The sequence below is a fragment of the Phycodurus eques genome, chromosome 6 (genome assembly GCF_024500275.1).
Source record: "Phycodurus eques isolate BA_2022a chromosome 6, UOR_Pequ_1.1, whole genome shotgun sequence".
Lineage (NCBI taxonomy): Eukaryota > Metazoa > Chordata > Actinopteri > Syngnathiformes > Syngnathidae > Phycodurus > Phycodurus eques.
The window spans coordinates 10,088,240-10,109,254 of record NC_084530.1 but is presented as its reverse complement, the minus strand read 5'-3'; positions in this window follow the sequence as shown (position 1 = coordinate 10,109,254).

The window sequence follows — 21,015 nt, the reverse complement described above, 5'->3', positions numbered from 1 at the left end:
AATGCTTCAGTGAGGCTATGATGGAGTGTACAGCCGGATAATAGTGATCGCACCTCTATCAGGAGAGCATGTTGTTCCCTTTCATTGTTGTAATGTGCCTTGCATGATGTTTTTGTCATTACTTTTGGACTCATTACTACACAAAAGGAAAACTTTCCTGTCTGCAGAGCACTTCCTCTTGTTTTCAGTAGTGAGTCTCACCCTGCAATAATCCACATTCATTTCAATGTAAAACTACATCTGGATGTCTGTCAGGGGCAGAGTTGGAATTGTGAACATTGTCACTGGACAGTGCTATCAAAAGCTATACACCTTAAACTTGCAAAAAAAGACAGAACTCAATAACAGAATCAAAATTATGACAGTTTTGATTCTTTGTTAAAAATAAATTCTGTACAGTTGAGGCCAAAAGTTTTGCCAGTGACTTAGGTTTTGTGTATGACTGAGTGAGATACTTTAGTTTTCATGGTTGTGATTTCCATTGCTACTATATTGTTAGCATAGCTTAGAAGTTATTTGTAGACATTACAAAACACTTTGACGTATTGCAGAAGTTGCCCAAAAATTGTCAACAATATAAATATGGACTTTTTAAAAAAAACTTTTTTTTACTCAAATACGATGTATCCACAAAATTCCGTTATTTTTATATACATTATAATAGATACATTTGAAATATTAAAAATGCTGAAGCAGCAACATTTTGAAAGGAAACTGTCACTCTGTCTTACAATAACTAAAGTACCCAAACTTCATATGTCAGGCTGACTATGAATGACTGTTTTTAAATCGTAAATTCAGGCATATTTCTTATTGTTCAGCATAGCTCATTACTTCCCTCAAGGAGGTTAATGTTGTTCATTTTTTTATTAATGTGCTTCCTGGCTAGAGTTTTTTGTTGTTGTAATTTTTAGTTAGTCGACCATTTTTTTTAATAATAGGTTAAATTTTGGTGAAAATCTCTATATTAAGGACATAATTTATTATATACATATCCTAACCAAATAGTTTGAAATTTGAATGATGAAACCACGTGTGATCCAGATTGCACATTTGGTGAGAATGTAAAGCTAACACGGTAAATTCTATCTAAAATGTTCAGACAAATTTAATCAACTAGCCATAACATTATGACCATTTGTACAATATAATGATATACAATAACATAGCTGCGTCATATTCTGCCTTCACAACTATAACAATGCTATGTTTTGGACTGATGCTGTTAGAAAGGTAATGTACAGCTTTTTGTCTTTTTTTCTTGATTTTATTTGACAGTGAGTGGGTGACCAAAGATATGTGGGACTTAATTCTAATGCATAGTTTTGTTCCACATTGTATTTGCCAGGGCGGCACGGTGGACGACTGGTTAGCACATTTGCCTCACAGTTCTGAGGACTGGGGTTCAAATTCCAGCCCCGCCTATGTGGAGTTTGCATGTTCTCGCCGTGCCTGCGTGGGTTTTCTCCGGGTACTCTGGTTTCCTCCCACATCCCAAAAACACACATGGTAGGTTGACTGAAAGACTCTAAATTGTCCGTAGGTGTGAATGTGAGTGCGAATGATTGTTTGTTGATATGTGCCCTGTGATTGGCTGGCGACCAGTTCAGGGTGTACCCCGCCTCTCGCCCGAACATAGTTGGGATAGGCTCCAGCACGCCCGTGACCCTAGTGAGAATAGGCGTAACAGAAAATGGATGGATGGATTTGCCATATGTTATGATGTTCCAGACCTCTGCTTGTAGATATCTTCCCGAACAGGAGCTCTTTGACTTTTAATTGAGGACCATATACGATGAATTACTGAGGATTAACATACATTTCAGGTGACTTGAAGAAGACACCCAGAAATCTCGACTTGTTCTCTCTCATACAGGATACATCTCAGTTTGAAACAGAATTGCAGGTACCAGTCATACTGCTTGATTTATGGCCAGAAAGTGGAGGGCTTCGCATCTCTGGTGGGTTGTGGAACTGGGTACCATAAATCCCAGTGGCTGTGGTGGCCTGCATAGAGTGTGCTTAACCTCGGGCCCAGTTTATAATTAGAAACACGCTTCTCTTAGGATCCCTGGCAGCAAACTGGCAAGCGCTCCATGTGAGCGAGAGGCTGTAGGCTCACGGAGAGCAAAGTGTACACATGAGGCAGGCATGCGATTTGATCACACTTTTCTCCCGAAGAGTGTTGCAGTAGCCTCATCATAAAGCACATGTGGATGGGAGGCTGAGATGGAGGAAAACTAATGACAGTTTAATGTACATTGACTGGATGCTGGACATTTACTGTACCTGACATATTATATAGGAAGAATGTCACAGGTTGAAAGCAGGGGGATTTCATTGTTTCAATGCTATCACAATACACATTGAAGATTTATTTTCTCTCATCTGTAATTATCTTGATCTTTTCAGTAGTTCCAGACTCTATGTGGTTAATTTATTTTATTATTATTTATATTATTATTATATTCTTATTTTAATGACCCTGCTGATCTCTCTGCAGATTTATTTGTAAGTTAAATCTCTGAAATATGGCATATTTTGCTCTTTTCCATCCTCTAACAATCCCCTGTCCTCTTTATACATTATCTATGATCCCCTATGTCTGCCAAAAAATGTGAAACACATGGCGCAGAGATGAACCCTAAGCCTGATCACTACCCTAAATATATTGTTGAGAGGAAATCCTATTTTGTCAGAGAAAATGATTACGAGTGGTGGAAAGGTCACACAAGACAGGAGGTTCTACTGATCTACGTCCATCATTCAAATCTTTCATTTGTTGCTTCAATAACCCCCACCAACCACATTGCTTCCAGTAGATTACGTTTGAAGAAAATCGACACGTGTTTCTGTGACAAAAGGATTGCTATTAAATACAACATCTGATTGAACAAAAATGTCAGATTAGAAACAAAGAGCTGAAATTCAACTTGAGTGCAATAATGCTAAAGAGAATAGAGACAAACCTATTCTTTATTAATGGAAATAAAAAAAGGAGATAAGACGGAAAAAACGCCAAGTTGTTGGACATGTTTTACATAACCAACCTCTGTTTTGTACAGCTGTGTGTCCTATCACAAATGTAAACCTGGGCTGAAGACAGACATAGCAGCACTTGCTATTGGGATGAATTTGAAAACAAATAGAGTTCAGGATTCACTTGTCCAATCTATGTTTTTTCCAGTAATAGTCAAGGGGACATGTTCTAGGTAACAAGGGTGAGGCTGGGAGAATCTGACAATAGACAATGGACTGTATGCAATACAGCATGCATTGTGCTCGTGGGTGAAAGTTTGTTGGACGGATTCCAAGTATTCTCGCCTTTAGACCACTACCAAATGTATCTTTTCCTTTCTTTAAGTTCCCCAAACAGACACATTCTTTCACCAGGGAATCCACAACACAAACTCAGCGTTTGAGTCTCAAAGAAAGCATGTCAAATGATTTAGTTTAAAGAAAGACAATATGTGTACAGAACTGAAGCCAGCTCCCCATTTTGCATTCCCACTTGACGCTGATAAAATATTAGATTCCATTGTCCTTATATGGCTATTTACAGTCGCTTAAAAACACTTGTCAATTAGTGTGGATTCAAGTCAAGTTTATTTGTATAGCCCTTAATCAAAAAAGAGTTGCAAAGGGCTTCACAGGCCCACATTTGGCAATGATTGATGACATCCCCTAATCCAAACCCCCCAATCAGGCAGGGAAAAACTCAATACCCCATTTAGGGAAAAAGAAAACCTTGAGAAGGGACCGTTGATGGGGGGCATCCCACATCCAGGATGACCAGGCCGCAATTGATGTCGAGTGGGCAACATTTATCACATGGTCTGGTGCTGTACAATGTTCATTACAATGGCAAGATGCTGTACAATGTTCATGAAGATGGTATAAGAGTCCATTTAAAGAGAAAAGGAGCTACAGGTAGACACCTTCGGGAAAGTGGTTCTGCCTCACGACCTGGCACGGTCGGTCAGAGCAGAAACCTCCAAAATCTGTATCTGGATCTATATTTGTGACAAAAATACTCCTTCACCCCCACCGCATTCACAAATGAGCAATCAAGTATGTGGCACTTATCAGCAGCTTTTGAGGATTTAACAAAACATTGCAGCTCTGGTTGCCTTTTGACTTTGAGATTGTGTTTCAGACAACGTAGGCCAGCCATGGCTTGAAAATGTAAGTACTAAAGGCAGCGGACCACACAGAGGAGCGGATTAGGAAAAGCATTGTGCAAATTTTGATACACGCACGGTGTTTGGCATGAATGTTCCTTATAGGTCACTTTTTCAGAAACAAAGTGCTAGCCATGAAAAAAATTGAATACGGCAGCCATTTTTCCAGATGGCTACCAAACGGGCCTCTGTCACCTGGTTTTACTCAAAACGTCCTTCCTTGAGGGTCACGAACAAAAGTGCTATAGCGTTGGAAAAAATTCAATATGGTGGCCAATTTTTCAAGCTGGCCGTCAACAGGCCTCTGTTACATGCTTTTGTTAAAAAAACAGTCGTGCAAATTATGATAATATGAAATTTGGCTGGAGTGTTCCTAACAGGTCACTTTTTCAGAAAAAGTGCTATCAAAAAATTTATTTGCCTTACCACTTTTTTCAAGATGGCTGCCAGTGCTCTGTAAAAATAGCAAAAATCCCTCTTAGTAATTTGACTTTTTTTTTGGTCTAGATGCTGTGGTTTAGCCAATTGAAATGTTCTTTCCCCAAAAGTGGACCACTAATGCCGGGGTGCCAATGAGGATGAGCTCTCTTTGCTTAAAAAAATACCCCAATGGTTTGACTGAGGCCAATAACAGACATTGTAGTCAAAGCCTTGAGCCTCATGCCTTCCTTCTCTGCAATTGGCATGGAGAAAATGTGGGTCATCTTTGGCAAAGGGGGCGCACACTCAATGGATCCCAATTCATGACCTTGACTCTTTTTTTGGAAATGGAAAAAAACTTTGGGATACTACTTTTCTTCCATGTGTTTTCTGAATGTGATATGGTATCAGGGTTTGGTGGTAAAGGGAAAAAGACAACATGGCAGACATGGAATGTTTACAATGAAGCTTCAACTACTTTTGCTAATTTCAGACAGTGTCCATCTGAAATTGAGGAGTCTTATCTACAGGTTATCAAGAGATTTGTCGTTCTGATGTATGACCGGTAAAGCGGCGCTACTGCAGTAGATTTAGTAAATATAGAACTCTTTGCAAGGAAGCAGCAGTCAAATGAGACAATCCCGCTGACACAAGGTGCACTGAGGGAACATGCCAAATGTGCTGCCTTCCAAGCAGGACAGTATAGTTCGTCAGCCAGAATTTACATGTCCTTCCAAGTGGGGATGGTTTAACGACAGTAACTAGTGGACAGTTGTCTCGACTTCTTTGGAACCTATTTCTCAAAGCTGCTGTGAACTGAAAAATAACAAAGTGTGGCTGTAACATAAAATGTGGTGGGGGCTGATGCAAGAGCTTAAAGGTGGATGGAACAGGCTCTACTCCGCTCTGCAGTTGCCCTTTTGACATTTAGTAAGGTGTACTTTTGTAACCAAGGCCCAGGCAAAGTAATGAAAATTCTAATGATTTACCAAACTGCACTGTGGACAGTGGTACGTAATGTTCTATTCACCACGGCAGATAACAAACATTTGATGTTGCCTTCTCATTAGTGGGAATGACGTGCAAGTGTTGAACTCATCACCTCAGTTGGACGAATTGAACATTATCTCCTACTGACTTACTGAAAACGATTTTTGGCCGTTTATCACCTCTTATTCAAAACTTTTAGGGGTTTAAAAATGAGTAAAAACAATTCCAATGCAATTATAATGGGCATCAATTATCAGTGGATTTTCACTAGTCACTGTCCGGCCCGGTCCCTATCCCCCGTGAATAACGCGGGTCTACTGGATCACAATTTGCACCATGATTTCTGAGCAAAACAACATAACAGATGCCCATCAGGCGGGCATCTTGAAAAATGCCCACCATATTGAATTTTTCTCATGTTTAGCACAATTTCTCAAATAGTGACCTTTAAGGAACACTCATGCCAAATACCATCCTTGTAACACAAAGTACACGATTCCACCCAAAATGCACATTTCCCTGTTCCACTATGTTATGGGTAGACAACCTTGTGTGGGGGTGGTTATTATGTAAATTAACCCCACTGTTACGTAACAGTCGGGCAGAAATCCAGAACGGCTCGCTAACAGACACGTTTTCAGAAATAGGCAGATAAAAGACTTACTGGTTGTTTAATTTCACACTTGACACAACTATTTGGACACAAGCAATTCGAGAAATACATTTTCCATATGATTTTCCATTCAACCACTAGCAGTGCACCCTCAGTGCACTAAAAAAGCAACATTGAATATAGGTTCTCACACTGGACTTGTAGAAAAAAAAAAAGCCCAACGGGGACCAATACAAGATGGAGGGAGGAGAACTGCTTTGCTCCCAACATTCTGTCGCGTGTGTTCCCAACACCAGTGCCCATGTAGTTTTATAACTCCACAAGGTCACAAAAACCTCGTTCCTCATCAGGGAGATGCCATGGACGTCCAAGTGTAATTTATTGGCTGATTAGTCCTGTTTATTCTGGCAACTCCCGTCAGGACAGACTGACAGGCGCTGCAGAGGATTTCCTCAAGGTCAAGCTCATCAATACTGAACAATGCTACAACATAGCTGCATAAGGGAGGCAGGCAGCAAGCGGTTTGTGAGGGTGGTGTGAGGTGCTAAGTTCCCTAGGGGTGCCGAGCGATGTAATCTGCTAACTTATTGTAATGCTGCAGGCTTTCAGTGCTTGGCGTTAACACACAACAATGAACAAGGCGGGAAGTCAACAGTTGGTTGTGCATAACTGATTTGCAGGTTTATTGCTCTACTATGCTATTATTGGCGGATTCATTGTGGAAAATATAACTAATGAGCTTCTAAAATACACACGCCGTTAGAATAGAATGAGAGCTGTTTGACATTGTGGAATATGGTGACCAGCAGCACAGAACCATGGCTGCTCCCAGCCTTTATGATTCAAATGAATTGTTACTGAAGTTTGAACTGCACTGTTATATTGCTTTAAGGTTTAAACAGATGACGCACCCACATACTAACGTTTATCATCATCCCACCAACATGAGCAAGTAAAAGCAATGATTAATGTTCCTAACTCTGATACCCAATTACAATTATTCATCATTTTGAACCAGCGGGGCAACCACCCTGACCAAGTTTATGTTTGTGAGCAGTAGTATAATTTGACCACAAAACACAAACCAGGACACATGCCAGGTGGATAATTGTGGTCTGTTAAATTACAATATTGTTTTCAGAAAATGCCTTCCTACACTTATGAGTCAAGAGTTTTGTTGTTTTTGTTTTTAAACTGACATGAGCGATGTTAGTTTACAGATCACCTGATGTTTTCTCATGGAATCAGATACAATCTTGCTATCTCTGTCTGTCCAATTATACGCAGGGGTTTTTGCCCAGAGGCTATATACTAATTTGACTTTATTTATGATGGCCTGTCACTCTTCATATCTCTTTGCATAGTGTTTAATTCAATACGTAAGCATGCAATATGTGTCCTGTGAAATCAGTTCGATTTGATTATATTGATATAGCCCCAAAATGTACTGTACATAAAAAGTTATCTCAGGGCACATTGATATGGAGCAGGTTTAGGCGCACGGTCCTTATGCAGTATATCAAAAAGACAATGCGGATTCCAAATGAGCCCCATTTTGAGACAGTATAAAAGAAATTCTGTCGGACAGGCAGCAACATTGATCAGAACCCCAGAGTGTGAGGGAGTCCTTAAGAAGGCAGAACGTGAAAGGGATGCACAATAGCTGCACCTATAGTAAATAATGTTGTACAATAGTAACTCAGTACACCTACAACAGAGGGACATCAGCATTATGAAAGTGAACAAAGATGGAGGGGGTGGGGGATGGGGGGAGATGGATGCTGGCTGCATTGCGGGAAATTCTTCCAGTGGGGATATAGACAAGACTTACCACCTCCATAATAGTCATAAAACAAGGTTAAAAGTCTGCATTAAATATTGATATGTTGCCTTCATTTCTATTGTGTAGGTTTTAAATGTCCTGGGACCTCGCAACTTGAAATTACTGGAATTTATTCACCTCAAAGCAGCTAAGGGGTCTTAATTGTCCATATTTCACTAAGTTTATTTTATGTATTTTTGCTCAAGAAAATGAAACTGTCAGTCATTTCCAATCATATCAATCCATTTTGGAGCAATTGGTAAATAGCTAATTACCTCTGGAACGCCCCTTTTTCATCGCCAAAAGTGACACACCCCCATGTCTTGGTGTGACGTCAGTAGCAGAAGTGGAGACTAAATTCACTGGATAGCCAGTGTGGAAAAAGGAATGGACTATGCTATAAAGTGGTAGTATTTAGCCATATTTTGTATATTGTATATAAACTGTTTTTCAGAGGCGAGCGATGCAACCCAAGAAACAGCTCACAATGCTCATGAATATCGGCGGATATGAATAACCTACCTCAGGCGCTGCCTTCTGCAAGGAAAAGTATTTTTTCAAGCGTTCAAGCTTGATAAAATAGTACAAACACTGCACCGTGCTGGCAGGTGTCTTCCGTGTTGACAGCAAGCAGTGGCCATCAAAGTCCGTGGTGACATGACACCACTGATGCGATCAACCCAAGAAACAACTACAAAACTGCCGGAAATGAATCACAGGACCTCAGGTAGCTACTCTCGGCAAGCAGAATCACAGCAATCGATTCTAGCGAAACAAGCCTACACAAACGTATCTACCCTCACTGTTTTTACTCGTTAATGTCCAAAAATATTTCTGCAGACAATAAGTCCATGACTCTGGAATAAGTGCCAATGTTCACAGCAATAGCAAGCTCCTTTAAGTTGTAAGGATAGTCGCTGATTGTGTTAAGGTTTACTCTTAATAACCTTCGCGCAGGCAGCGTGGGATTCGTTCCCATTCAGTGGCAGTGGGAATGTGAGTGTGAATGGTTGTCTGTGATTGACTGACGACCAAGTGCATCATCGTGCGTGTATGCTACAGCTACAACAGCTGCTACTATTCTGAGAAGACTGGAGCTGAGCTGGAGCTAGAGCCTATACTTGCTGACCTCGGGTTTGACGCAGGGTAGACCTCGGACTGGTCCCCACTCCGGCCGATCACAGTGTACTTCTAGGCAAACGCAACTCACATTCACACCTATAGAAAATGTAGAGTCTTCAGTCTAACATGCATGTTTTTGGAATGTGGGAGGAAGCTGGAGTACCTGAAGAAACCCCACGTTAGATGGACAGAACAGGAGGGCCTGAACTGAGGGCTCAAAGATTTGAAGCCGGGTCTGTAGACGACCACGACCCCACCGTGCTGACTGCATTTAAGATATTATCATTTGTTATAATTTTGGAAAACCAAGTTAACCTGATTGCTTGGCTACAATATCTCGGTCCCATTCCCGAAGACTGCGTGGCGCGCCATGCCGCTCCCATAGGGACCTGACGGCTAAGAACAGCACACAATCAGTGTCTCGTTTTTCTCATATTAGGGCATATAAGAGAGAGGGAGAGAGAGTTCCGCCTCCAGATTCTCAGGGTGGCCTGCCTCTGTGGCAGAATGGTCAGTTCCTGTGTTTGTGCATGTTCCTGTCCCCCGCTGTCACCCTGAGGCACGTCGCCATTGTTTCCGTAGCGAGCACCGGAGACCGCGTCTGCTCCCTCGATCGCTCGCTCCCCCGACTTGGGAAGGATGAGGAGTGGAGGCTCTGAACGGCAGGTCACACCTACTGTAGCTACGTGAGTGGGAGATATGGTGAGACTGAGCTGCAGCATCTGCGAGGACACGGAGTCCACACACTTAAGTGCACACAAATAGACACAGTCCACTTGCAAATTCACGTCCACCTTTTGTTTTTCAGAAGGGGGATTCCTGGTTTTCTGGTAAACACTGTACAGGTAGACTCCCTGTCTGTACAAGGAGACTTTTCGACTGAAGTGACTCAGGGAACATAGTAAACAACAAAATGGTTAAAAACACAATTGTGGCTACAAAAGAGGAGGACTTTTTGCAGTATTTCTGCTAACTCTCCATAAAAAGTTTTACTGGGGGAATTTTGGAAAGATTCACTTTCCACATTAATCTTTAAGATGATTTGCTTTGTGAATCTTGCGATTTAATGAACAACAAAGACATTTAATGCAATATAAAAGCTTGTTTTTAATAATTGTGCTTCAATATATATTTTTCTCAAAACAATGTTCCCGATCATAGACCAAGTCATCCATTCAGCCATGTACTGCTTGTACTGTTCACTGTCATGGATGAGCTGGAGCCTATCCCAGCTGATTTCAGGGGAAAAATGGATTACACCCTCGACTGGTCACCGGTCAATCACACAGTACAAGCAGAGACAGACAGCCATTCACACTCACATTTGCAGCATCACTGAGTGGGAACTGCACCCACACTGCCTTCATGGAAGATGGGTGAATGAACAATTACATCATCAGTGACTTGGACGTGGGCATGAATATTTAATAAGTTCCCAGTCAATCAGAAATTCCTGCTAATACACATGGAAACCTTCCAACCTTTCCACCATAACCTGTCCCTAAATCTTTTATCGCTACAAAATAATTGTAGCCTGTTATTTGTTCTGGAATTCCCAAATGACAGTCCAGAATACCCATTCAGTATATATTTATTACATTTGACTTACAACCAAATTTCCACCCAAGTAGCACAGTAGAGATATACTGATGGTTATACTAAAGAGGTCAAGCGCTAAAGAAAACGGACAGACGGATCCTTTTTACTTTCTTATCTCACTTAAATCCTTTTGTTATTGTAAATGCAACAGGGTCACATCAAGTGGAATATAGCAACAACCGTAGTTGTCACAGAGCAACTGGCAGCTCTATAAGGTTCCATCCATCCATTTTCCGAGCCGCTTATCCTCACAAGGGTGGCATTCACACCTACGGGCAATCTTGAGTCTTCGATCGACCTACCATGCATGTTTTGGGGATGTGGGTGAAAACCGGAGTGCCCGGAGAAAACCCACGCAGGCACGGGGAGAACATGCAAACTCCACACAGGCGGGGCTGGGGATTGAACCCCCGTCCTCAGAACTGTGAGGCAGACGCTCTAACCAGTCGACCACCGTGGCTCTATAAGGTTCCATATGGTATATTTGCACAGTCTTCTGACCTCACAGAGCATTAATTGCAGTAATTTAAGCGTCAGAGTGGTATTTGTATTGGCCCATGCATGCATACCAGTATCTGCACTTTCTGAAAATAAATCCAGTGGGGTGGTTGGTGGGCTACGAGTTATTCTTTTTCAAAGAGATCATCATGACAACAGTGTAAATTGAGCGGTAAGTGCGCTTTGTGATTGGATCGCTCATCTCTGTTGTAGCTCAACGGGACAGCAGGAAGCTTCACCATGCTTGTCCAATTTCAGCCAGGTTGTAATTAATTATTGTGTTTGTTTATTTAAGGAAGGTCTGCAGAATCTGTTTATGTAGTGGGACAACAGCAAAAGATGTTTCCTTTTACCATATTCATTTGCCTCATTTAAACATTTGTTATGTCTTATGTTGATTAGTTGGATGATTTTACAAGTTGTAAATGGGCCTTGAATAACATACATCATACGTTATGCGTATTTTAGTTTCGGACACCAATAGGTGCTTCGACCACATGGACTGAAGAGACACTCGATACTTTTGTTGCATGGATAGAAAATAGTGTCAATTCTTTTTGAAATTCCTCCTTATCAACAGCACAACCTGTCTTCCATATTTGCAAATTTTGTACAGTATATCTAAGCAAAAAGAAAACACCTTTCCTCATAATAATAACATAACTTTCGTTTATTTATGAAACCTAGGTCATTTTTAAAAAGTGCTTAAATCATCTGATGAAGGACAATACAAATGAATAAATTGTGTTCTCACTTTTGCTAGCAAAAACTCTTTTCGAACTGAATTCAGTTGAACCTCTCAGGTTGAAAAGAATGCATTGCAGGACCTTGAGCAGCTTCCAATTTGTTCTGATTTCAAAACCATTTTCCCCAGACGTGGACAATAATTGGTTTCAGTGTCAGACTGTCAGTACTATAAAGCATTGCAACATTTTTAGACTTGTGATTGGCATTGCAGATGCAGCTCATTTAAGAGTCACACAAGTGTAAAAAGAAGTTAACCACTTACTTTGGCCATGCATTACGTGATGTGGAGACATGTTACAACCTCATTTGTTTGAGCTACAGTGAGGAGGTCCCTTTCTTGGTTGATTGTGACAGTGTGTATTCAGTAAGGCAGTTAACACCTGTTATCATCCACCCATCCATGTAGCCTGTCCAGGAGGAGCCTCTCCCAGTTGACAAATGTCGACCACACACTAGATGTTCTTTATCTGCTTTACATCTCCAACCCAACATGTTCAGCTGGCAAACACCATAACCCCCCACTGGCTTCATACGATGTTGTGGTGATTGACATCTGAGAGGTGTTCTTTGTTTGTTTTATTTCTCTTCCACGCCGGCATGTTTGACTATTTATTTTGAATTTTAAAGACACATCAGGCTCATGTCATCTCACCTGCTAGTAGTAGACTGTTTCATTTACCTTTGCAGCATGTCTAAATAAATACTATGAGGTTTAGCAACTTCTATGAAAAATCTCGCAAAGCTGATTAATAACATGATAATAAACACCATAGGGCATACATATTTCTTGTGTTTCCACTCGTGTGGCTACTAGACATGGATTAAAGAGCATGTGTGATGCATTGACATCAAGTGTAGGTAGTTGAGTTACATAAGGAAACAGCATTTGCTGTGAAATCCAACATTTTCCAGTGAAGATCAAGATGTTAACTAATGGCTGATGCCATCTGGTCCTGATGAGCAAAGGAAACACGCCACATGCCTTACGTTATGTCACTGTGCACAGGCTTTAAATTGTCCAAACAGAGCATGTTTGTGATAGATTCCAGTCTTGATAAGTTATGTTTTTTTTCTCGCCGATGATATTGCCTCTATCTCCTTATTGCTTGAACAGCAGTTGTAAGATCCAGTATGTAGTCCCCTAGGAGAGAGGCTGAGATCATTTCGACAATAAATGTCAGCCCTTATCCATTTTAGGAAACGAATTAAATGCACATTGATAATCATCACCTACGGTCTCTCGTCACTGTCGTACTGAAAGGTTAAACTGAATCAAGCATTTGTCAGCAGTTTGTTTTTGGCATATATGAACATAGATGCTAAGAACTCACCTTCTTTAGGATTTGTAATATAATATTTGTGGACCTGCTAGGACATGCACTTCTCATATTGTGCCTCATAATGAGAGCTTTTCCTTTTTTTTTTTTTTTTTTTTTTTTTTAAGTAACTAATAGAGGTAATCCATTTCTTAGACAGCTGTTATTTGGATGTTATTAACGTCTAAACCACTGCAAACTATAACCACAGTAATAAACATTGTTAAATCAATACCTCTCTATCAATCAAAATAGAGACCACCTTACCTTTGTAAAGGCACAAAGCTCTTGCTTTTTGTCTTTTTTTTAATCACTACATTGTGCAAGTGATCATAATGTTGTGCATTTCATTAGTGAGCCTGTTGTATTAGTTTCACTTCTTAACCTGGGTCGTGCATCTCCACCTAAGAAGTTAACGTTGACCGGGATGTGTATTGTGGTTTTGAACCGGGCCGTATGCAGTGGTGACGTCTTGAAGCACTTTGCCTTGTTCAACTCGGCTGATATTGAGCAGGACATTCTCGGGTGACCTTGTATCACCTGCTTCAATCAAGAAAAATCACAAATACTGCTGACAGCAGCGTCAAATGATGATTAATGCTTGGTCAGCAAACACGTGACAGAAGCACACGCATCAACTTGCGTTTGTGTGGTGGCTCGTCCTGTAGAAAGGCACTCTCATCTCATGTGAAACACAATAAGCCTGAACTTGGAAATAATGCCTGGCTGAGTGTGAATAAAATCGTGGTTAAAGTTTGGCATTGTTTCGCAGGGTGCAGCGTCACAGGAGGATGGAGGAACAAAAGCTGCTGTGAGGAACCTCATGGTTTTGTTTAAGAACAATAGTGGTGCTGCTTGTCACCTTCGTTTAGGAGCACAACGTTTTACCCTATTTCCATTCTAAATTGATCCTGAATGAAAGTAAAAATCAGTCAGTTTAATTTGGTGCTCTCTACGCCACTCTTTTTTTTAATTATGTTTGATGCGATATCAATGTGGCCAAACAATTATATTCATTAGGTTTTCTGTTTCATTTGATAATAACAGTCTTATTACATGTTAATAGGTATAAATTGGCTTGCAGATTGGATAATCATTCTCCAGGGGAGAACATTTACCTTGGCCCAGCAGCAAGACATGACTGCAAACATACATGCACGACTTACTACTTTTTAAGTGTTTAACCATTTTTATTGGCTTTCCCCATTAAAATCCAATTTGCTTTTTGCCCCTTGATTGTCTGTTGAAGTCACAGCGAGAATTGAAGCAATTGAAAAACTTTGCAAAAGCCTTTGTCATATCTGTTTGCATTATGTATTAGGGTTTGTTTAGATGGCACTATTTAGTTTACCTAGTAGATTTTAAAGTGAAAACAATTTCTAATCAAGATGAATGTCCTTTTAATGCACCAGCGCACAGTGGATGAATGGTCATGGATTGTCGATAGAGCTGTCAACGTTGATAGACACACTAGAGAGACAGATGAACTATAGGGCTGTGATACGCAACTCTGACCAACGAATTGCTGCCGGTAAAAAGATTTGATTTAAATATGCGTTTCCCACAAAGTACCGATGTGGAATCAAAGGCCAAGTACAAAGAAATCCATACAGAAATAACACTGTCATGACCTGATTGGATCTTTCAATAAACAAGAACAAGACTGACAGCACTTTGTCTGTGTTTCTGCATTGTGAGATTATATTTTTAACAAGGAATTCATGTGCTTGTTTTAGGACGGTATTGTAGGTCAAGAAAAAATGATGGAAAAGAACCATGCAAGCTGTTCTCACAGAAACTCATGCTTTTTAGGGATAAAAAGCATGAGTATTGGCTTCATCTACTCGCGTTTGATAATGTTGACCTTGAGGAGAATGGGAAATTGTTTTGTAATAGTCAATGCAAAGTATCACATTTGAGGTATGTATCATGTAGATGATGGTTTTAATTTACATTGATGAATAAATCATCGGTACATTGTTTTGATCGTTTTGGTTAGATTTTCGAGAACATTCATGCCCTTTGATAGTCTCCAGCTTGGCAAAGATGCTACCTTTTGATTGAAAAAAGTCAACCTCTGGCTATACAATCGTTGAGGCTTGTGATATCACAGCACAGCAACACAACAGGTAGAGGAGACACTTGTGCAATAGAAGACCACTTATTTGTAATGGCTCCAAGGAAGTCAAATATTTGGAAATGTAATCAGCCACCATGTTAACATTTACATTTGTTTTAACAGTATTCCATATCCTGTATAACTGGAATCGGCATCGTGCAGACCTCAGCCAAGCTTTTTTTTTTTTTTTTTTTTTTTTTTTCTCCCCCTGAAGTGATATTTCAGACTACTTTCTGGTTCATGTAGCATAATGACAAATAAAAGAGAGTGACACTGTGATGCTGCGGGTGGACTTTTTCATTGCTATCATCCATTTTCTATTGTGCTTGTCCACACTAGGGGTGCAAGTGAGCTGGAGCCTATCCCAGCTGATGCTGTGCACCAGGGGCATCTTGCTCACAGCGACACAATGGAGGGAGAAAAAGAGTATACTATGATATCTTTGAGAATGTTCCTTTTTTTCTATTTATTGATTTCTTCTTATCATCTTTCTCGCTCACGTTTCTCAAGAAGATATGATGCATCAAGCACGCAGCTGTGCCATGTGAAATTATTTATTCATCTGGATCATCTGTTTGGCCTGACTTTTTTTTTGGAAGAGGCGGATATATTTTATTGGTCTATACAGATTTCCTCAGAAAAGTCATAAACCGCAGTTGTCGTAAATCCTTGCATATCCATTAAGTGAGGTCAGACTTGGAAATGTCCATAATTGCACAGAAGTGATTCATTCAGGTCAGTTCACTGCTCCAAATATGCACTCCTGCTTATTGTAGTCCACAAGATGTGTTGCACTACAATACTGTAGAAGTGGGCTGGGTCCACTGTTTTTATCCATCCATATATTCCGACGCCTGAAACGAATCGTCCATTTTTCTGCCTTTTGCCTTTCATCGGCTATTGCGTACAATCGACAAACTGCATAGATGTCAAACTTAAACCAGGTCACGGATTCTCTTTGACCTACCGTATGTTATGCATAAAACTGGGAAAAAAATGATTCTGATGGCATTGGACCTTTAATGTGAGTGTGAATGGTTGTTTGTCTACATGTGCCCTGCGATTTACTGGCGACCGGTCCAGGGCGTGTCGCGCCTCTGGCCCAAAGCCAGGCTCTACAAAATAGATGAACATTACTGTCATTTAAAAGAAAATCTTTTGGTTACTTCACATGTTTATCAATAATTTATTTTGTGAGAAAAGCCCTACTGATTTATAATTACATTCAGCTCAAGATGGCCACGCTCAAGTCAAAACAGTGTTCCTTCTAAAAGCCATGATTACACCATCCTCTTCAAGCGTACATTGGTTATTTTTCTATTTCACAACATTCCGACAGATTGTAACAATATGTGAACAAAAATGTGGCAGCTAAGTTTGCATGCGCCTTGTAACTTTAAGCAGTGTGCCTCGAATAATTTACCTGTTCTGTTTCAAAACTTCATAATATTATTTCCTTTTGGCAAAAGAAACACCATACAGTTTTGGAGTGATACTGCCAGAGTTGAATACAGGTTGCCAGGAGCCCATTGACAAAAGTTTCGAGCCCCCCTCCCCAAACTGCCTGAACCCTGGAATGATGCAATGCATCTATCCAGTCGGCTGTTTGGAATGTTTTTGTGAGCCACTGAGAATGACGTGTTCTTCAGCCAATGTACTTTTACATCAAATAATTGTTGTTTTTTTATGGCCTTTTGGGGGGACTGCAGCATTTGTGGGGCCCTAGGCTTCAGCTTATGCTTATATCTAGCCTCTCAATTGGCAAGTTAGCTCAGGTCAAGCGTCAAATCAGTACCTGTTCTAACTATGAGCCACCATTTTCTTTCTGGAGTAAACGCGACAATGCAGCTGCTGTGCAAAGTTTAAACGCATTTTCAAATTTCAGCTTTTTTTCAAGGCCTACTGATGATAGATGAGGTAAATTGCTACATACATTTTTCAAATTTTCCTCCCTGCACTCTTTTCAAGTTACCATACACTTATTGCCCACAACATTAGGGACACCTGCGCAATCCAGTGTGCTCCAATACATTAGCTGCTATCAAATTATCAGTCTTCATAAACGTTATAATATAATAAAATGAGGCAGCACAATGGAATAGTAGTTTGCACGTCTGCATCTCACCTGCGGCCTTCCATCCTGTGTTCCTGTAGTTTGCATGTTATCTGGGGTTTCTCCGGGTAGTCCGGCTTTCTCCCATATTCCAAGAACATGCGTGTCGGGCAACTGAACACTCTAAATATCCATAAGTGTGAATGGTTGTTTGTCTATATGCGCCCTGTGATTGAATGGTATTCAGTCCAGGGTGTACCCCTACTCTTGCCTAAATTTACCTGGAATAGGATACAGCTCGCCCTCGACCCTGTTGACCTCAAGCGGGATATTAAGTGGATGAATGGACAATGAAAACGGTTTACCACTGTGGTTGTAATTTGCAGTGGGGTAAAGCCGCACTACATCATAGTATAAAAATAAAAAAAGAAAAAAGAAAAGATCTAGATTGTTCCTGCTAAAGGGTGTCTACACATCGGTTTTCCCATTTATGACTAAAACAGAATGTTTATTTTCATCGCACTGGAGTTTTGTTATCACTGGCCTATATATATATATATATATATATATATAGGCCAGTGATAACAAAACTCCAGTGCGATGAAAATAAACATTCATTCTTATATATATATATATATATATATATATATATATATATATGACAACATATTTCTTTAATAACCCACTCAGGCTGCTATGTTCTTATTACTCAATACATTTATCGTCCAAATCCCTCCCTAGCTGGTTTGCGGCGCACATGATGTGTAACATGGGAATAGTGTGTAGATGTCAAGACACAGCGGGACACTGAGAGCGCAAACCCGTGTTTTTCCATGCTAGTCGAAAGTCTCCTCATGGCTCCCCGAGGGACGATTTGGCAGGGGAAACCAAACTATACCACCCAAGGTAGTTGGACAACCTTTGACCCCATGTGACATCCTTCATGTGACCAGCCTCGCTGTCGGAGAAAGTTGTGTCTCAGTGCTTTTCACTGTTGCATTTTATTGTACTTTCCCACCCACGGTGAGCTCTTACTAGCTTTGAACTGATCACTGCTGACCCCCCTAAAAAAATTGAAACTGCATCATAATTGTACATACTTGTTCTCATGTAATGCGGGATTTCCATGCTGTGACTCAAGTATGACCAAAAGGGCACAGTGTGGTTATATTTTAAAACTGTTGCCAGTTGAAGGTTTAGAAGTCAAAGCTGTCTTGTCTGCCTTTTATACAGTCTGAAGCCAAATATTCTTCCATTAAGTGCCATGGATGTCCTGTAAAGAGGCACCCAAAGACAATCATTTTACCAGAGAGCCTCAGATTGATATGTATAGTTGATACAGTTGTACTCTGAATGTCCGTGGTATGAGAAAAGCACAGTTTAGGTCAAGATGCAATAATGCTGCTGCCTGTTCGGAAAGTTTATCGGAATATTTCCCAGCAGAATCATCCCTCACTTCGAAGAAGATAATTCCTAAAACTTTAGCTTCAAAGTCTCTGCCTTGTGTTTTTATTATGTCTCAGAAGTATTTAGTCATCGCTACACACACAGCTTTTGTTGAGAGAAACGTTTTTAATTTTTTTTATAAAAAGCTCCTCTGGATAAACTCCAGATCTGCTCCAGAAGCACTTGCCAACTCCTCAAGGTAGGCCTTTTTTCACTGCATACAATTAAAAATATGAAAATATGCGAGTATAAATTCAGTTAGGTGACAGTATAACATTCTGTATATCTACATGGATGATCAAATACAGTGGAACCACCCAAATTTAATACCTCAATAGTTGTTGGTTAAAAAAATGCCTCAAAAGTCAAACAACTTGACTGCAATCACCGCCACTCTCACTAGCCACTTTTTACATTACTAAATTACTTTTTCAACGTAACTATGGCGACACTGTTGCCTGTTAAGGAATTAATGACTATTTATACCTCTGTTCCAAATGTTTAAAGTTTAACTGCAATTTTTGTGAGCAGATCTTGAGTCTGTTTTATTTATCCATCCCTCCATTTTCTACACCGCTTATCCTGACTCGGGTCGTGGGTATGCTGGAGCCTATCCCAGCTAACTGTGGGCGAGATGGTGTACACCCTGAACCGGTTGCCAGCTAATCGCAGGGCAACTAAACAAACAATCATACACACTCACAGCTATGGGCGATTTAGAGTCTTCTATTGACCTACTGCGGATGTTTTGGGGATGTGGGAGGAAACCGGAGTACCCAGAGAATACCCACGTGCAAACTCCACACAGGCGAGGCCGGATGTGAACCCAGGTCCTCAGAACTGTGAGGCAGATGAGGCAGATATATACATAGTGTAGTGTATATTGGTTTAAATAATAATGTCATTACTTTGGAAAAAGATGCGAAGGAAGGTAAACGCCTGCGTTCACTTCCGGTTTAGTCCGACAGACGTTTAACGTCAGAATCAAACAGATTTTCTAATTTACAAACTCTCGTAAAGGGGCACCACATCACTTTTTACATGTCTAAAATTTAGGAGAAAGCGACGACAAAGCTTTTATCAGCATCATAATTTCAAGGTTGGTACATTTTATGAAACAACAGTTCTAGATGACAGAGGCTTACTTAAACTCAAAACACACAGAAAACACAAAAGGAGTGGAATTTTATAGAATATTTTATTAAATCTACGAGGGATCTATAGGGAAACACAAAGAGGCTAACTACATGAAGGAAAATGACACTAATACTGGTGAAAGAAGAGAAAATAGGTATGTAAAGAGGGAAATAGGACATTGTGTGCTGCTGGGCTAAAAATGTGAATGTGAGTGTTTAATGTGTTTGAGTCAGAGCGAAAGAGAACAAAGTTGGAATTTTGTGTGAAACTAGTAATTTCCCCCAAATTAATAGGGCACTAATCTTGTACATCCTGGCGACAATTCTACTCATGAACGTAGATCAGCCGGTCGGCGGGACGGTCTGTCTCAGTCGTCTCGGGAAGCACAGAGACGACTGGTCGAATGAGACAAAGGATGCAGAAAAATGAAACAAAAACAAAAGAGGCGGAAGAAGAAAAATGTTTGCTTTTCACGCCTCGTTGGGAGAATATGACTGTCTCTCTCCCTGCCTGTTTCCGGGATCCGCTAGCAAGTTCAGAGAACTCACGTTTGGCTGGGAGCGTATCTGGTAGCTCAGCAGCAACTGTTCTGGAGGCTTAGCAGCAGTGATCCACGGACGCCAGGGAGCCGGGTCTCCATCCCCGAAGCCCGCGGTTACCGAGCCGCGTGCCCCAACAAAAAGGAAGGGGAGGGGGAAGGGGTGGCCGAAGGCCGTCCCGTAGCTGGGGAGCTGACAGCAAGAGCCAGGAAGCAAGACAAGAGCTAAGAACCAGTCAGGGGTTAAATACCCAGGGGGCGTGTCGAAGAGGACCGAGGGCCGGACAAGACCACACCCATCAGCTTGAATCTGATCTACAATTTTGACCCATAAAATGGGTTTAAAATCATATAGTAATATCAAATACTCCCAATTTTGTACTCTTTACTCATAGCTGCTGCATATAGAATGAA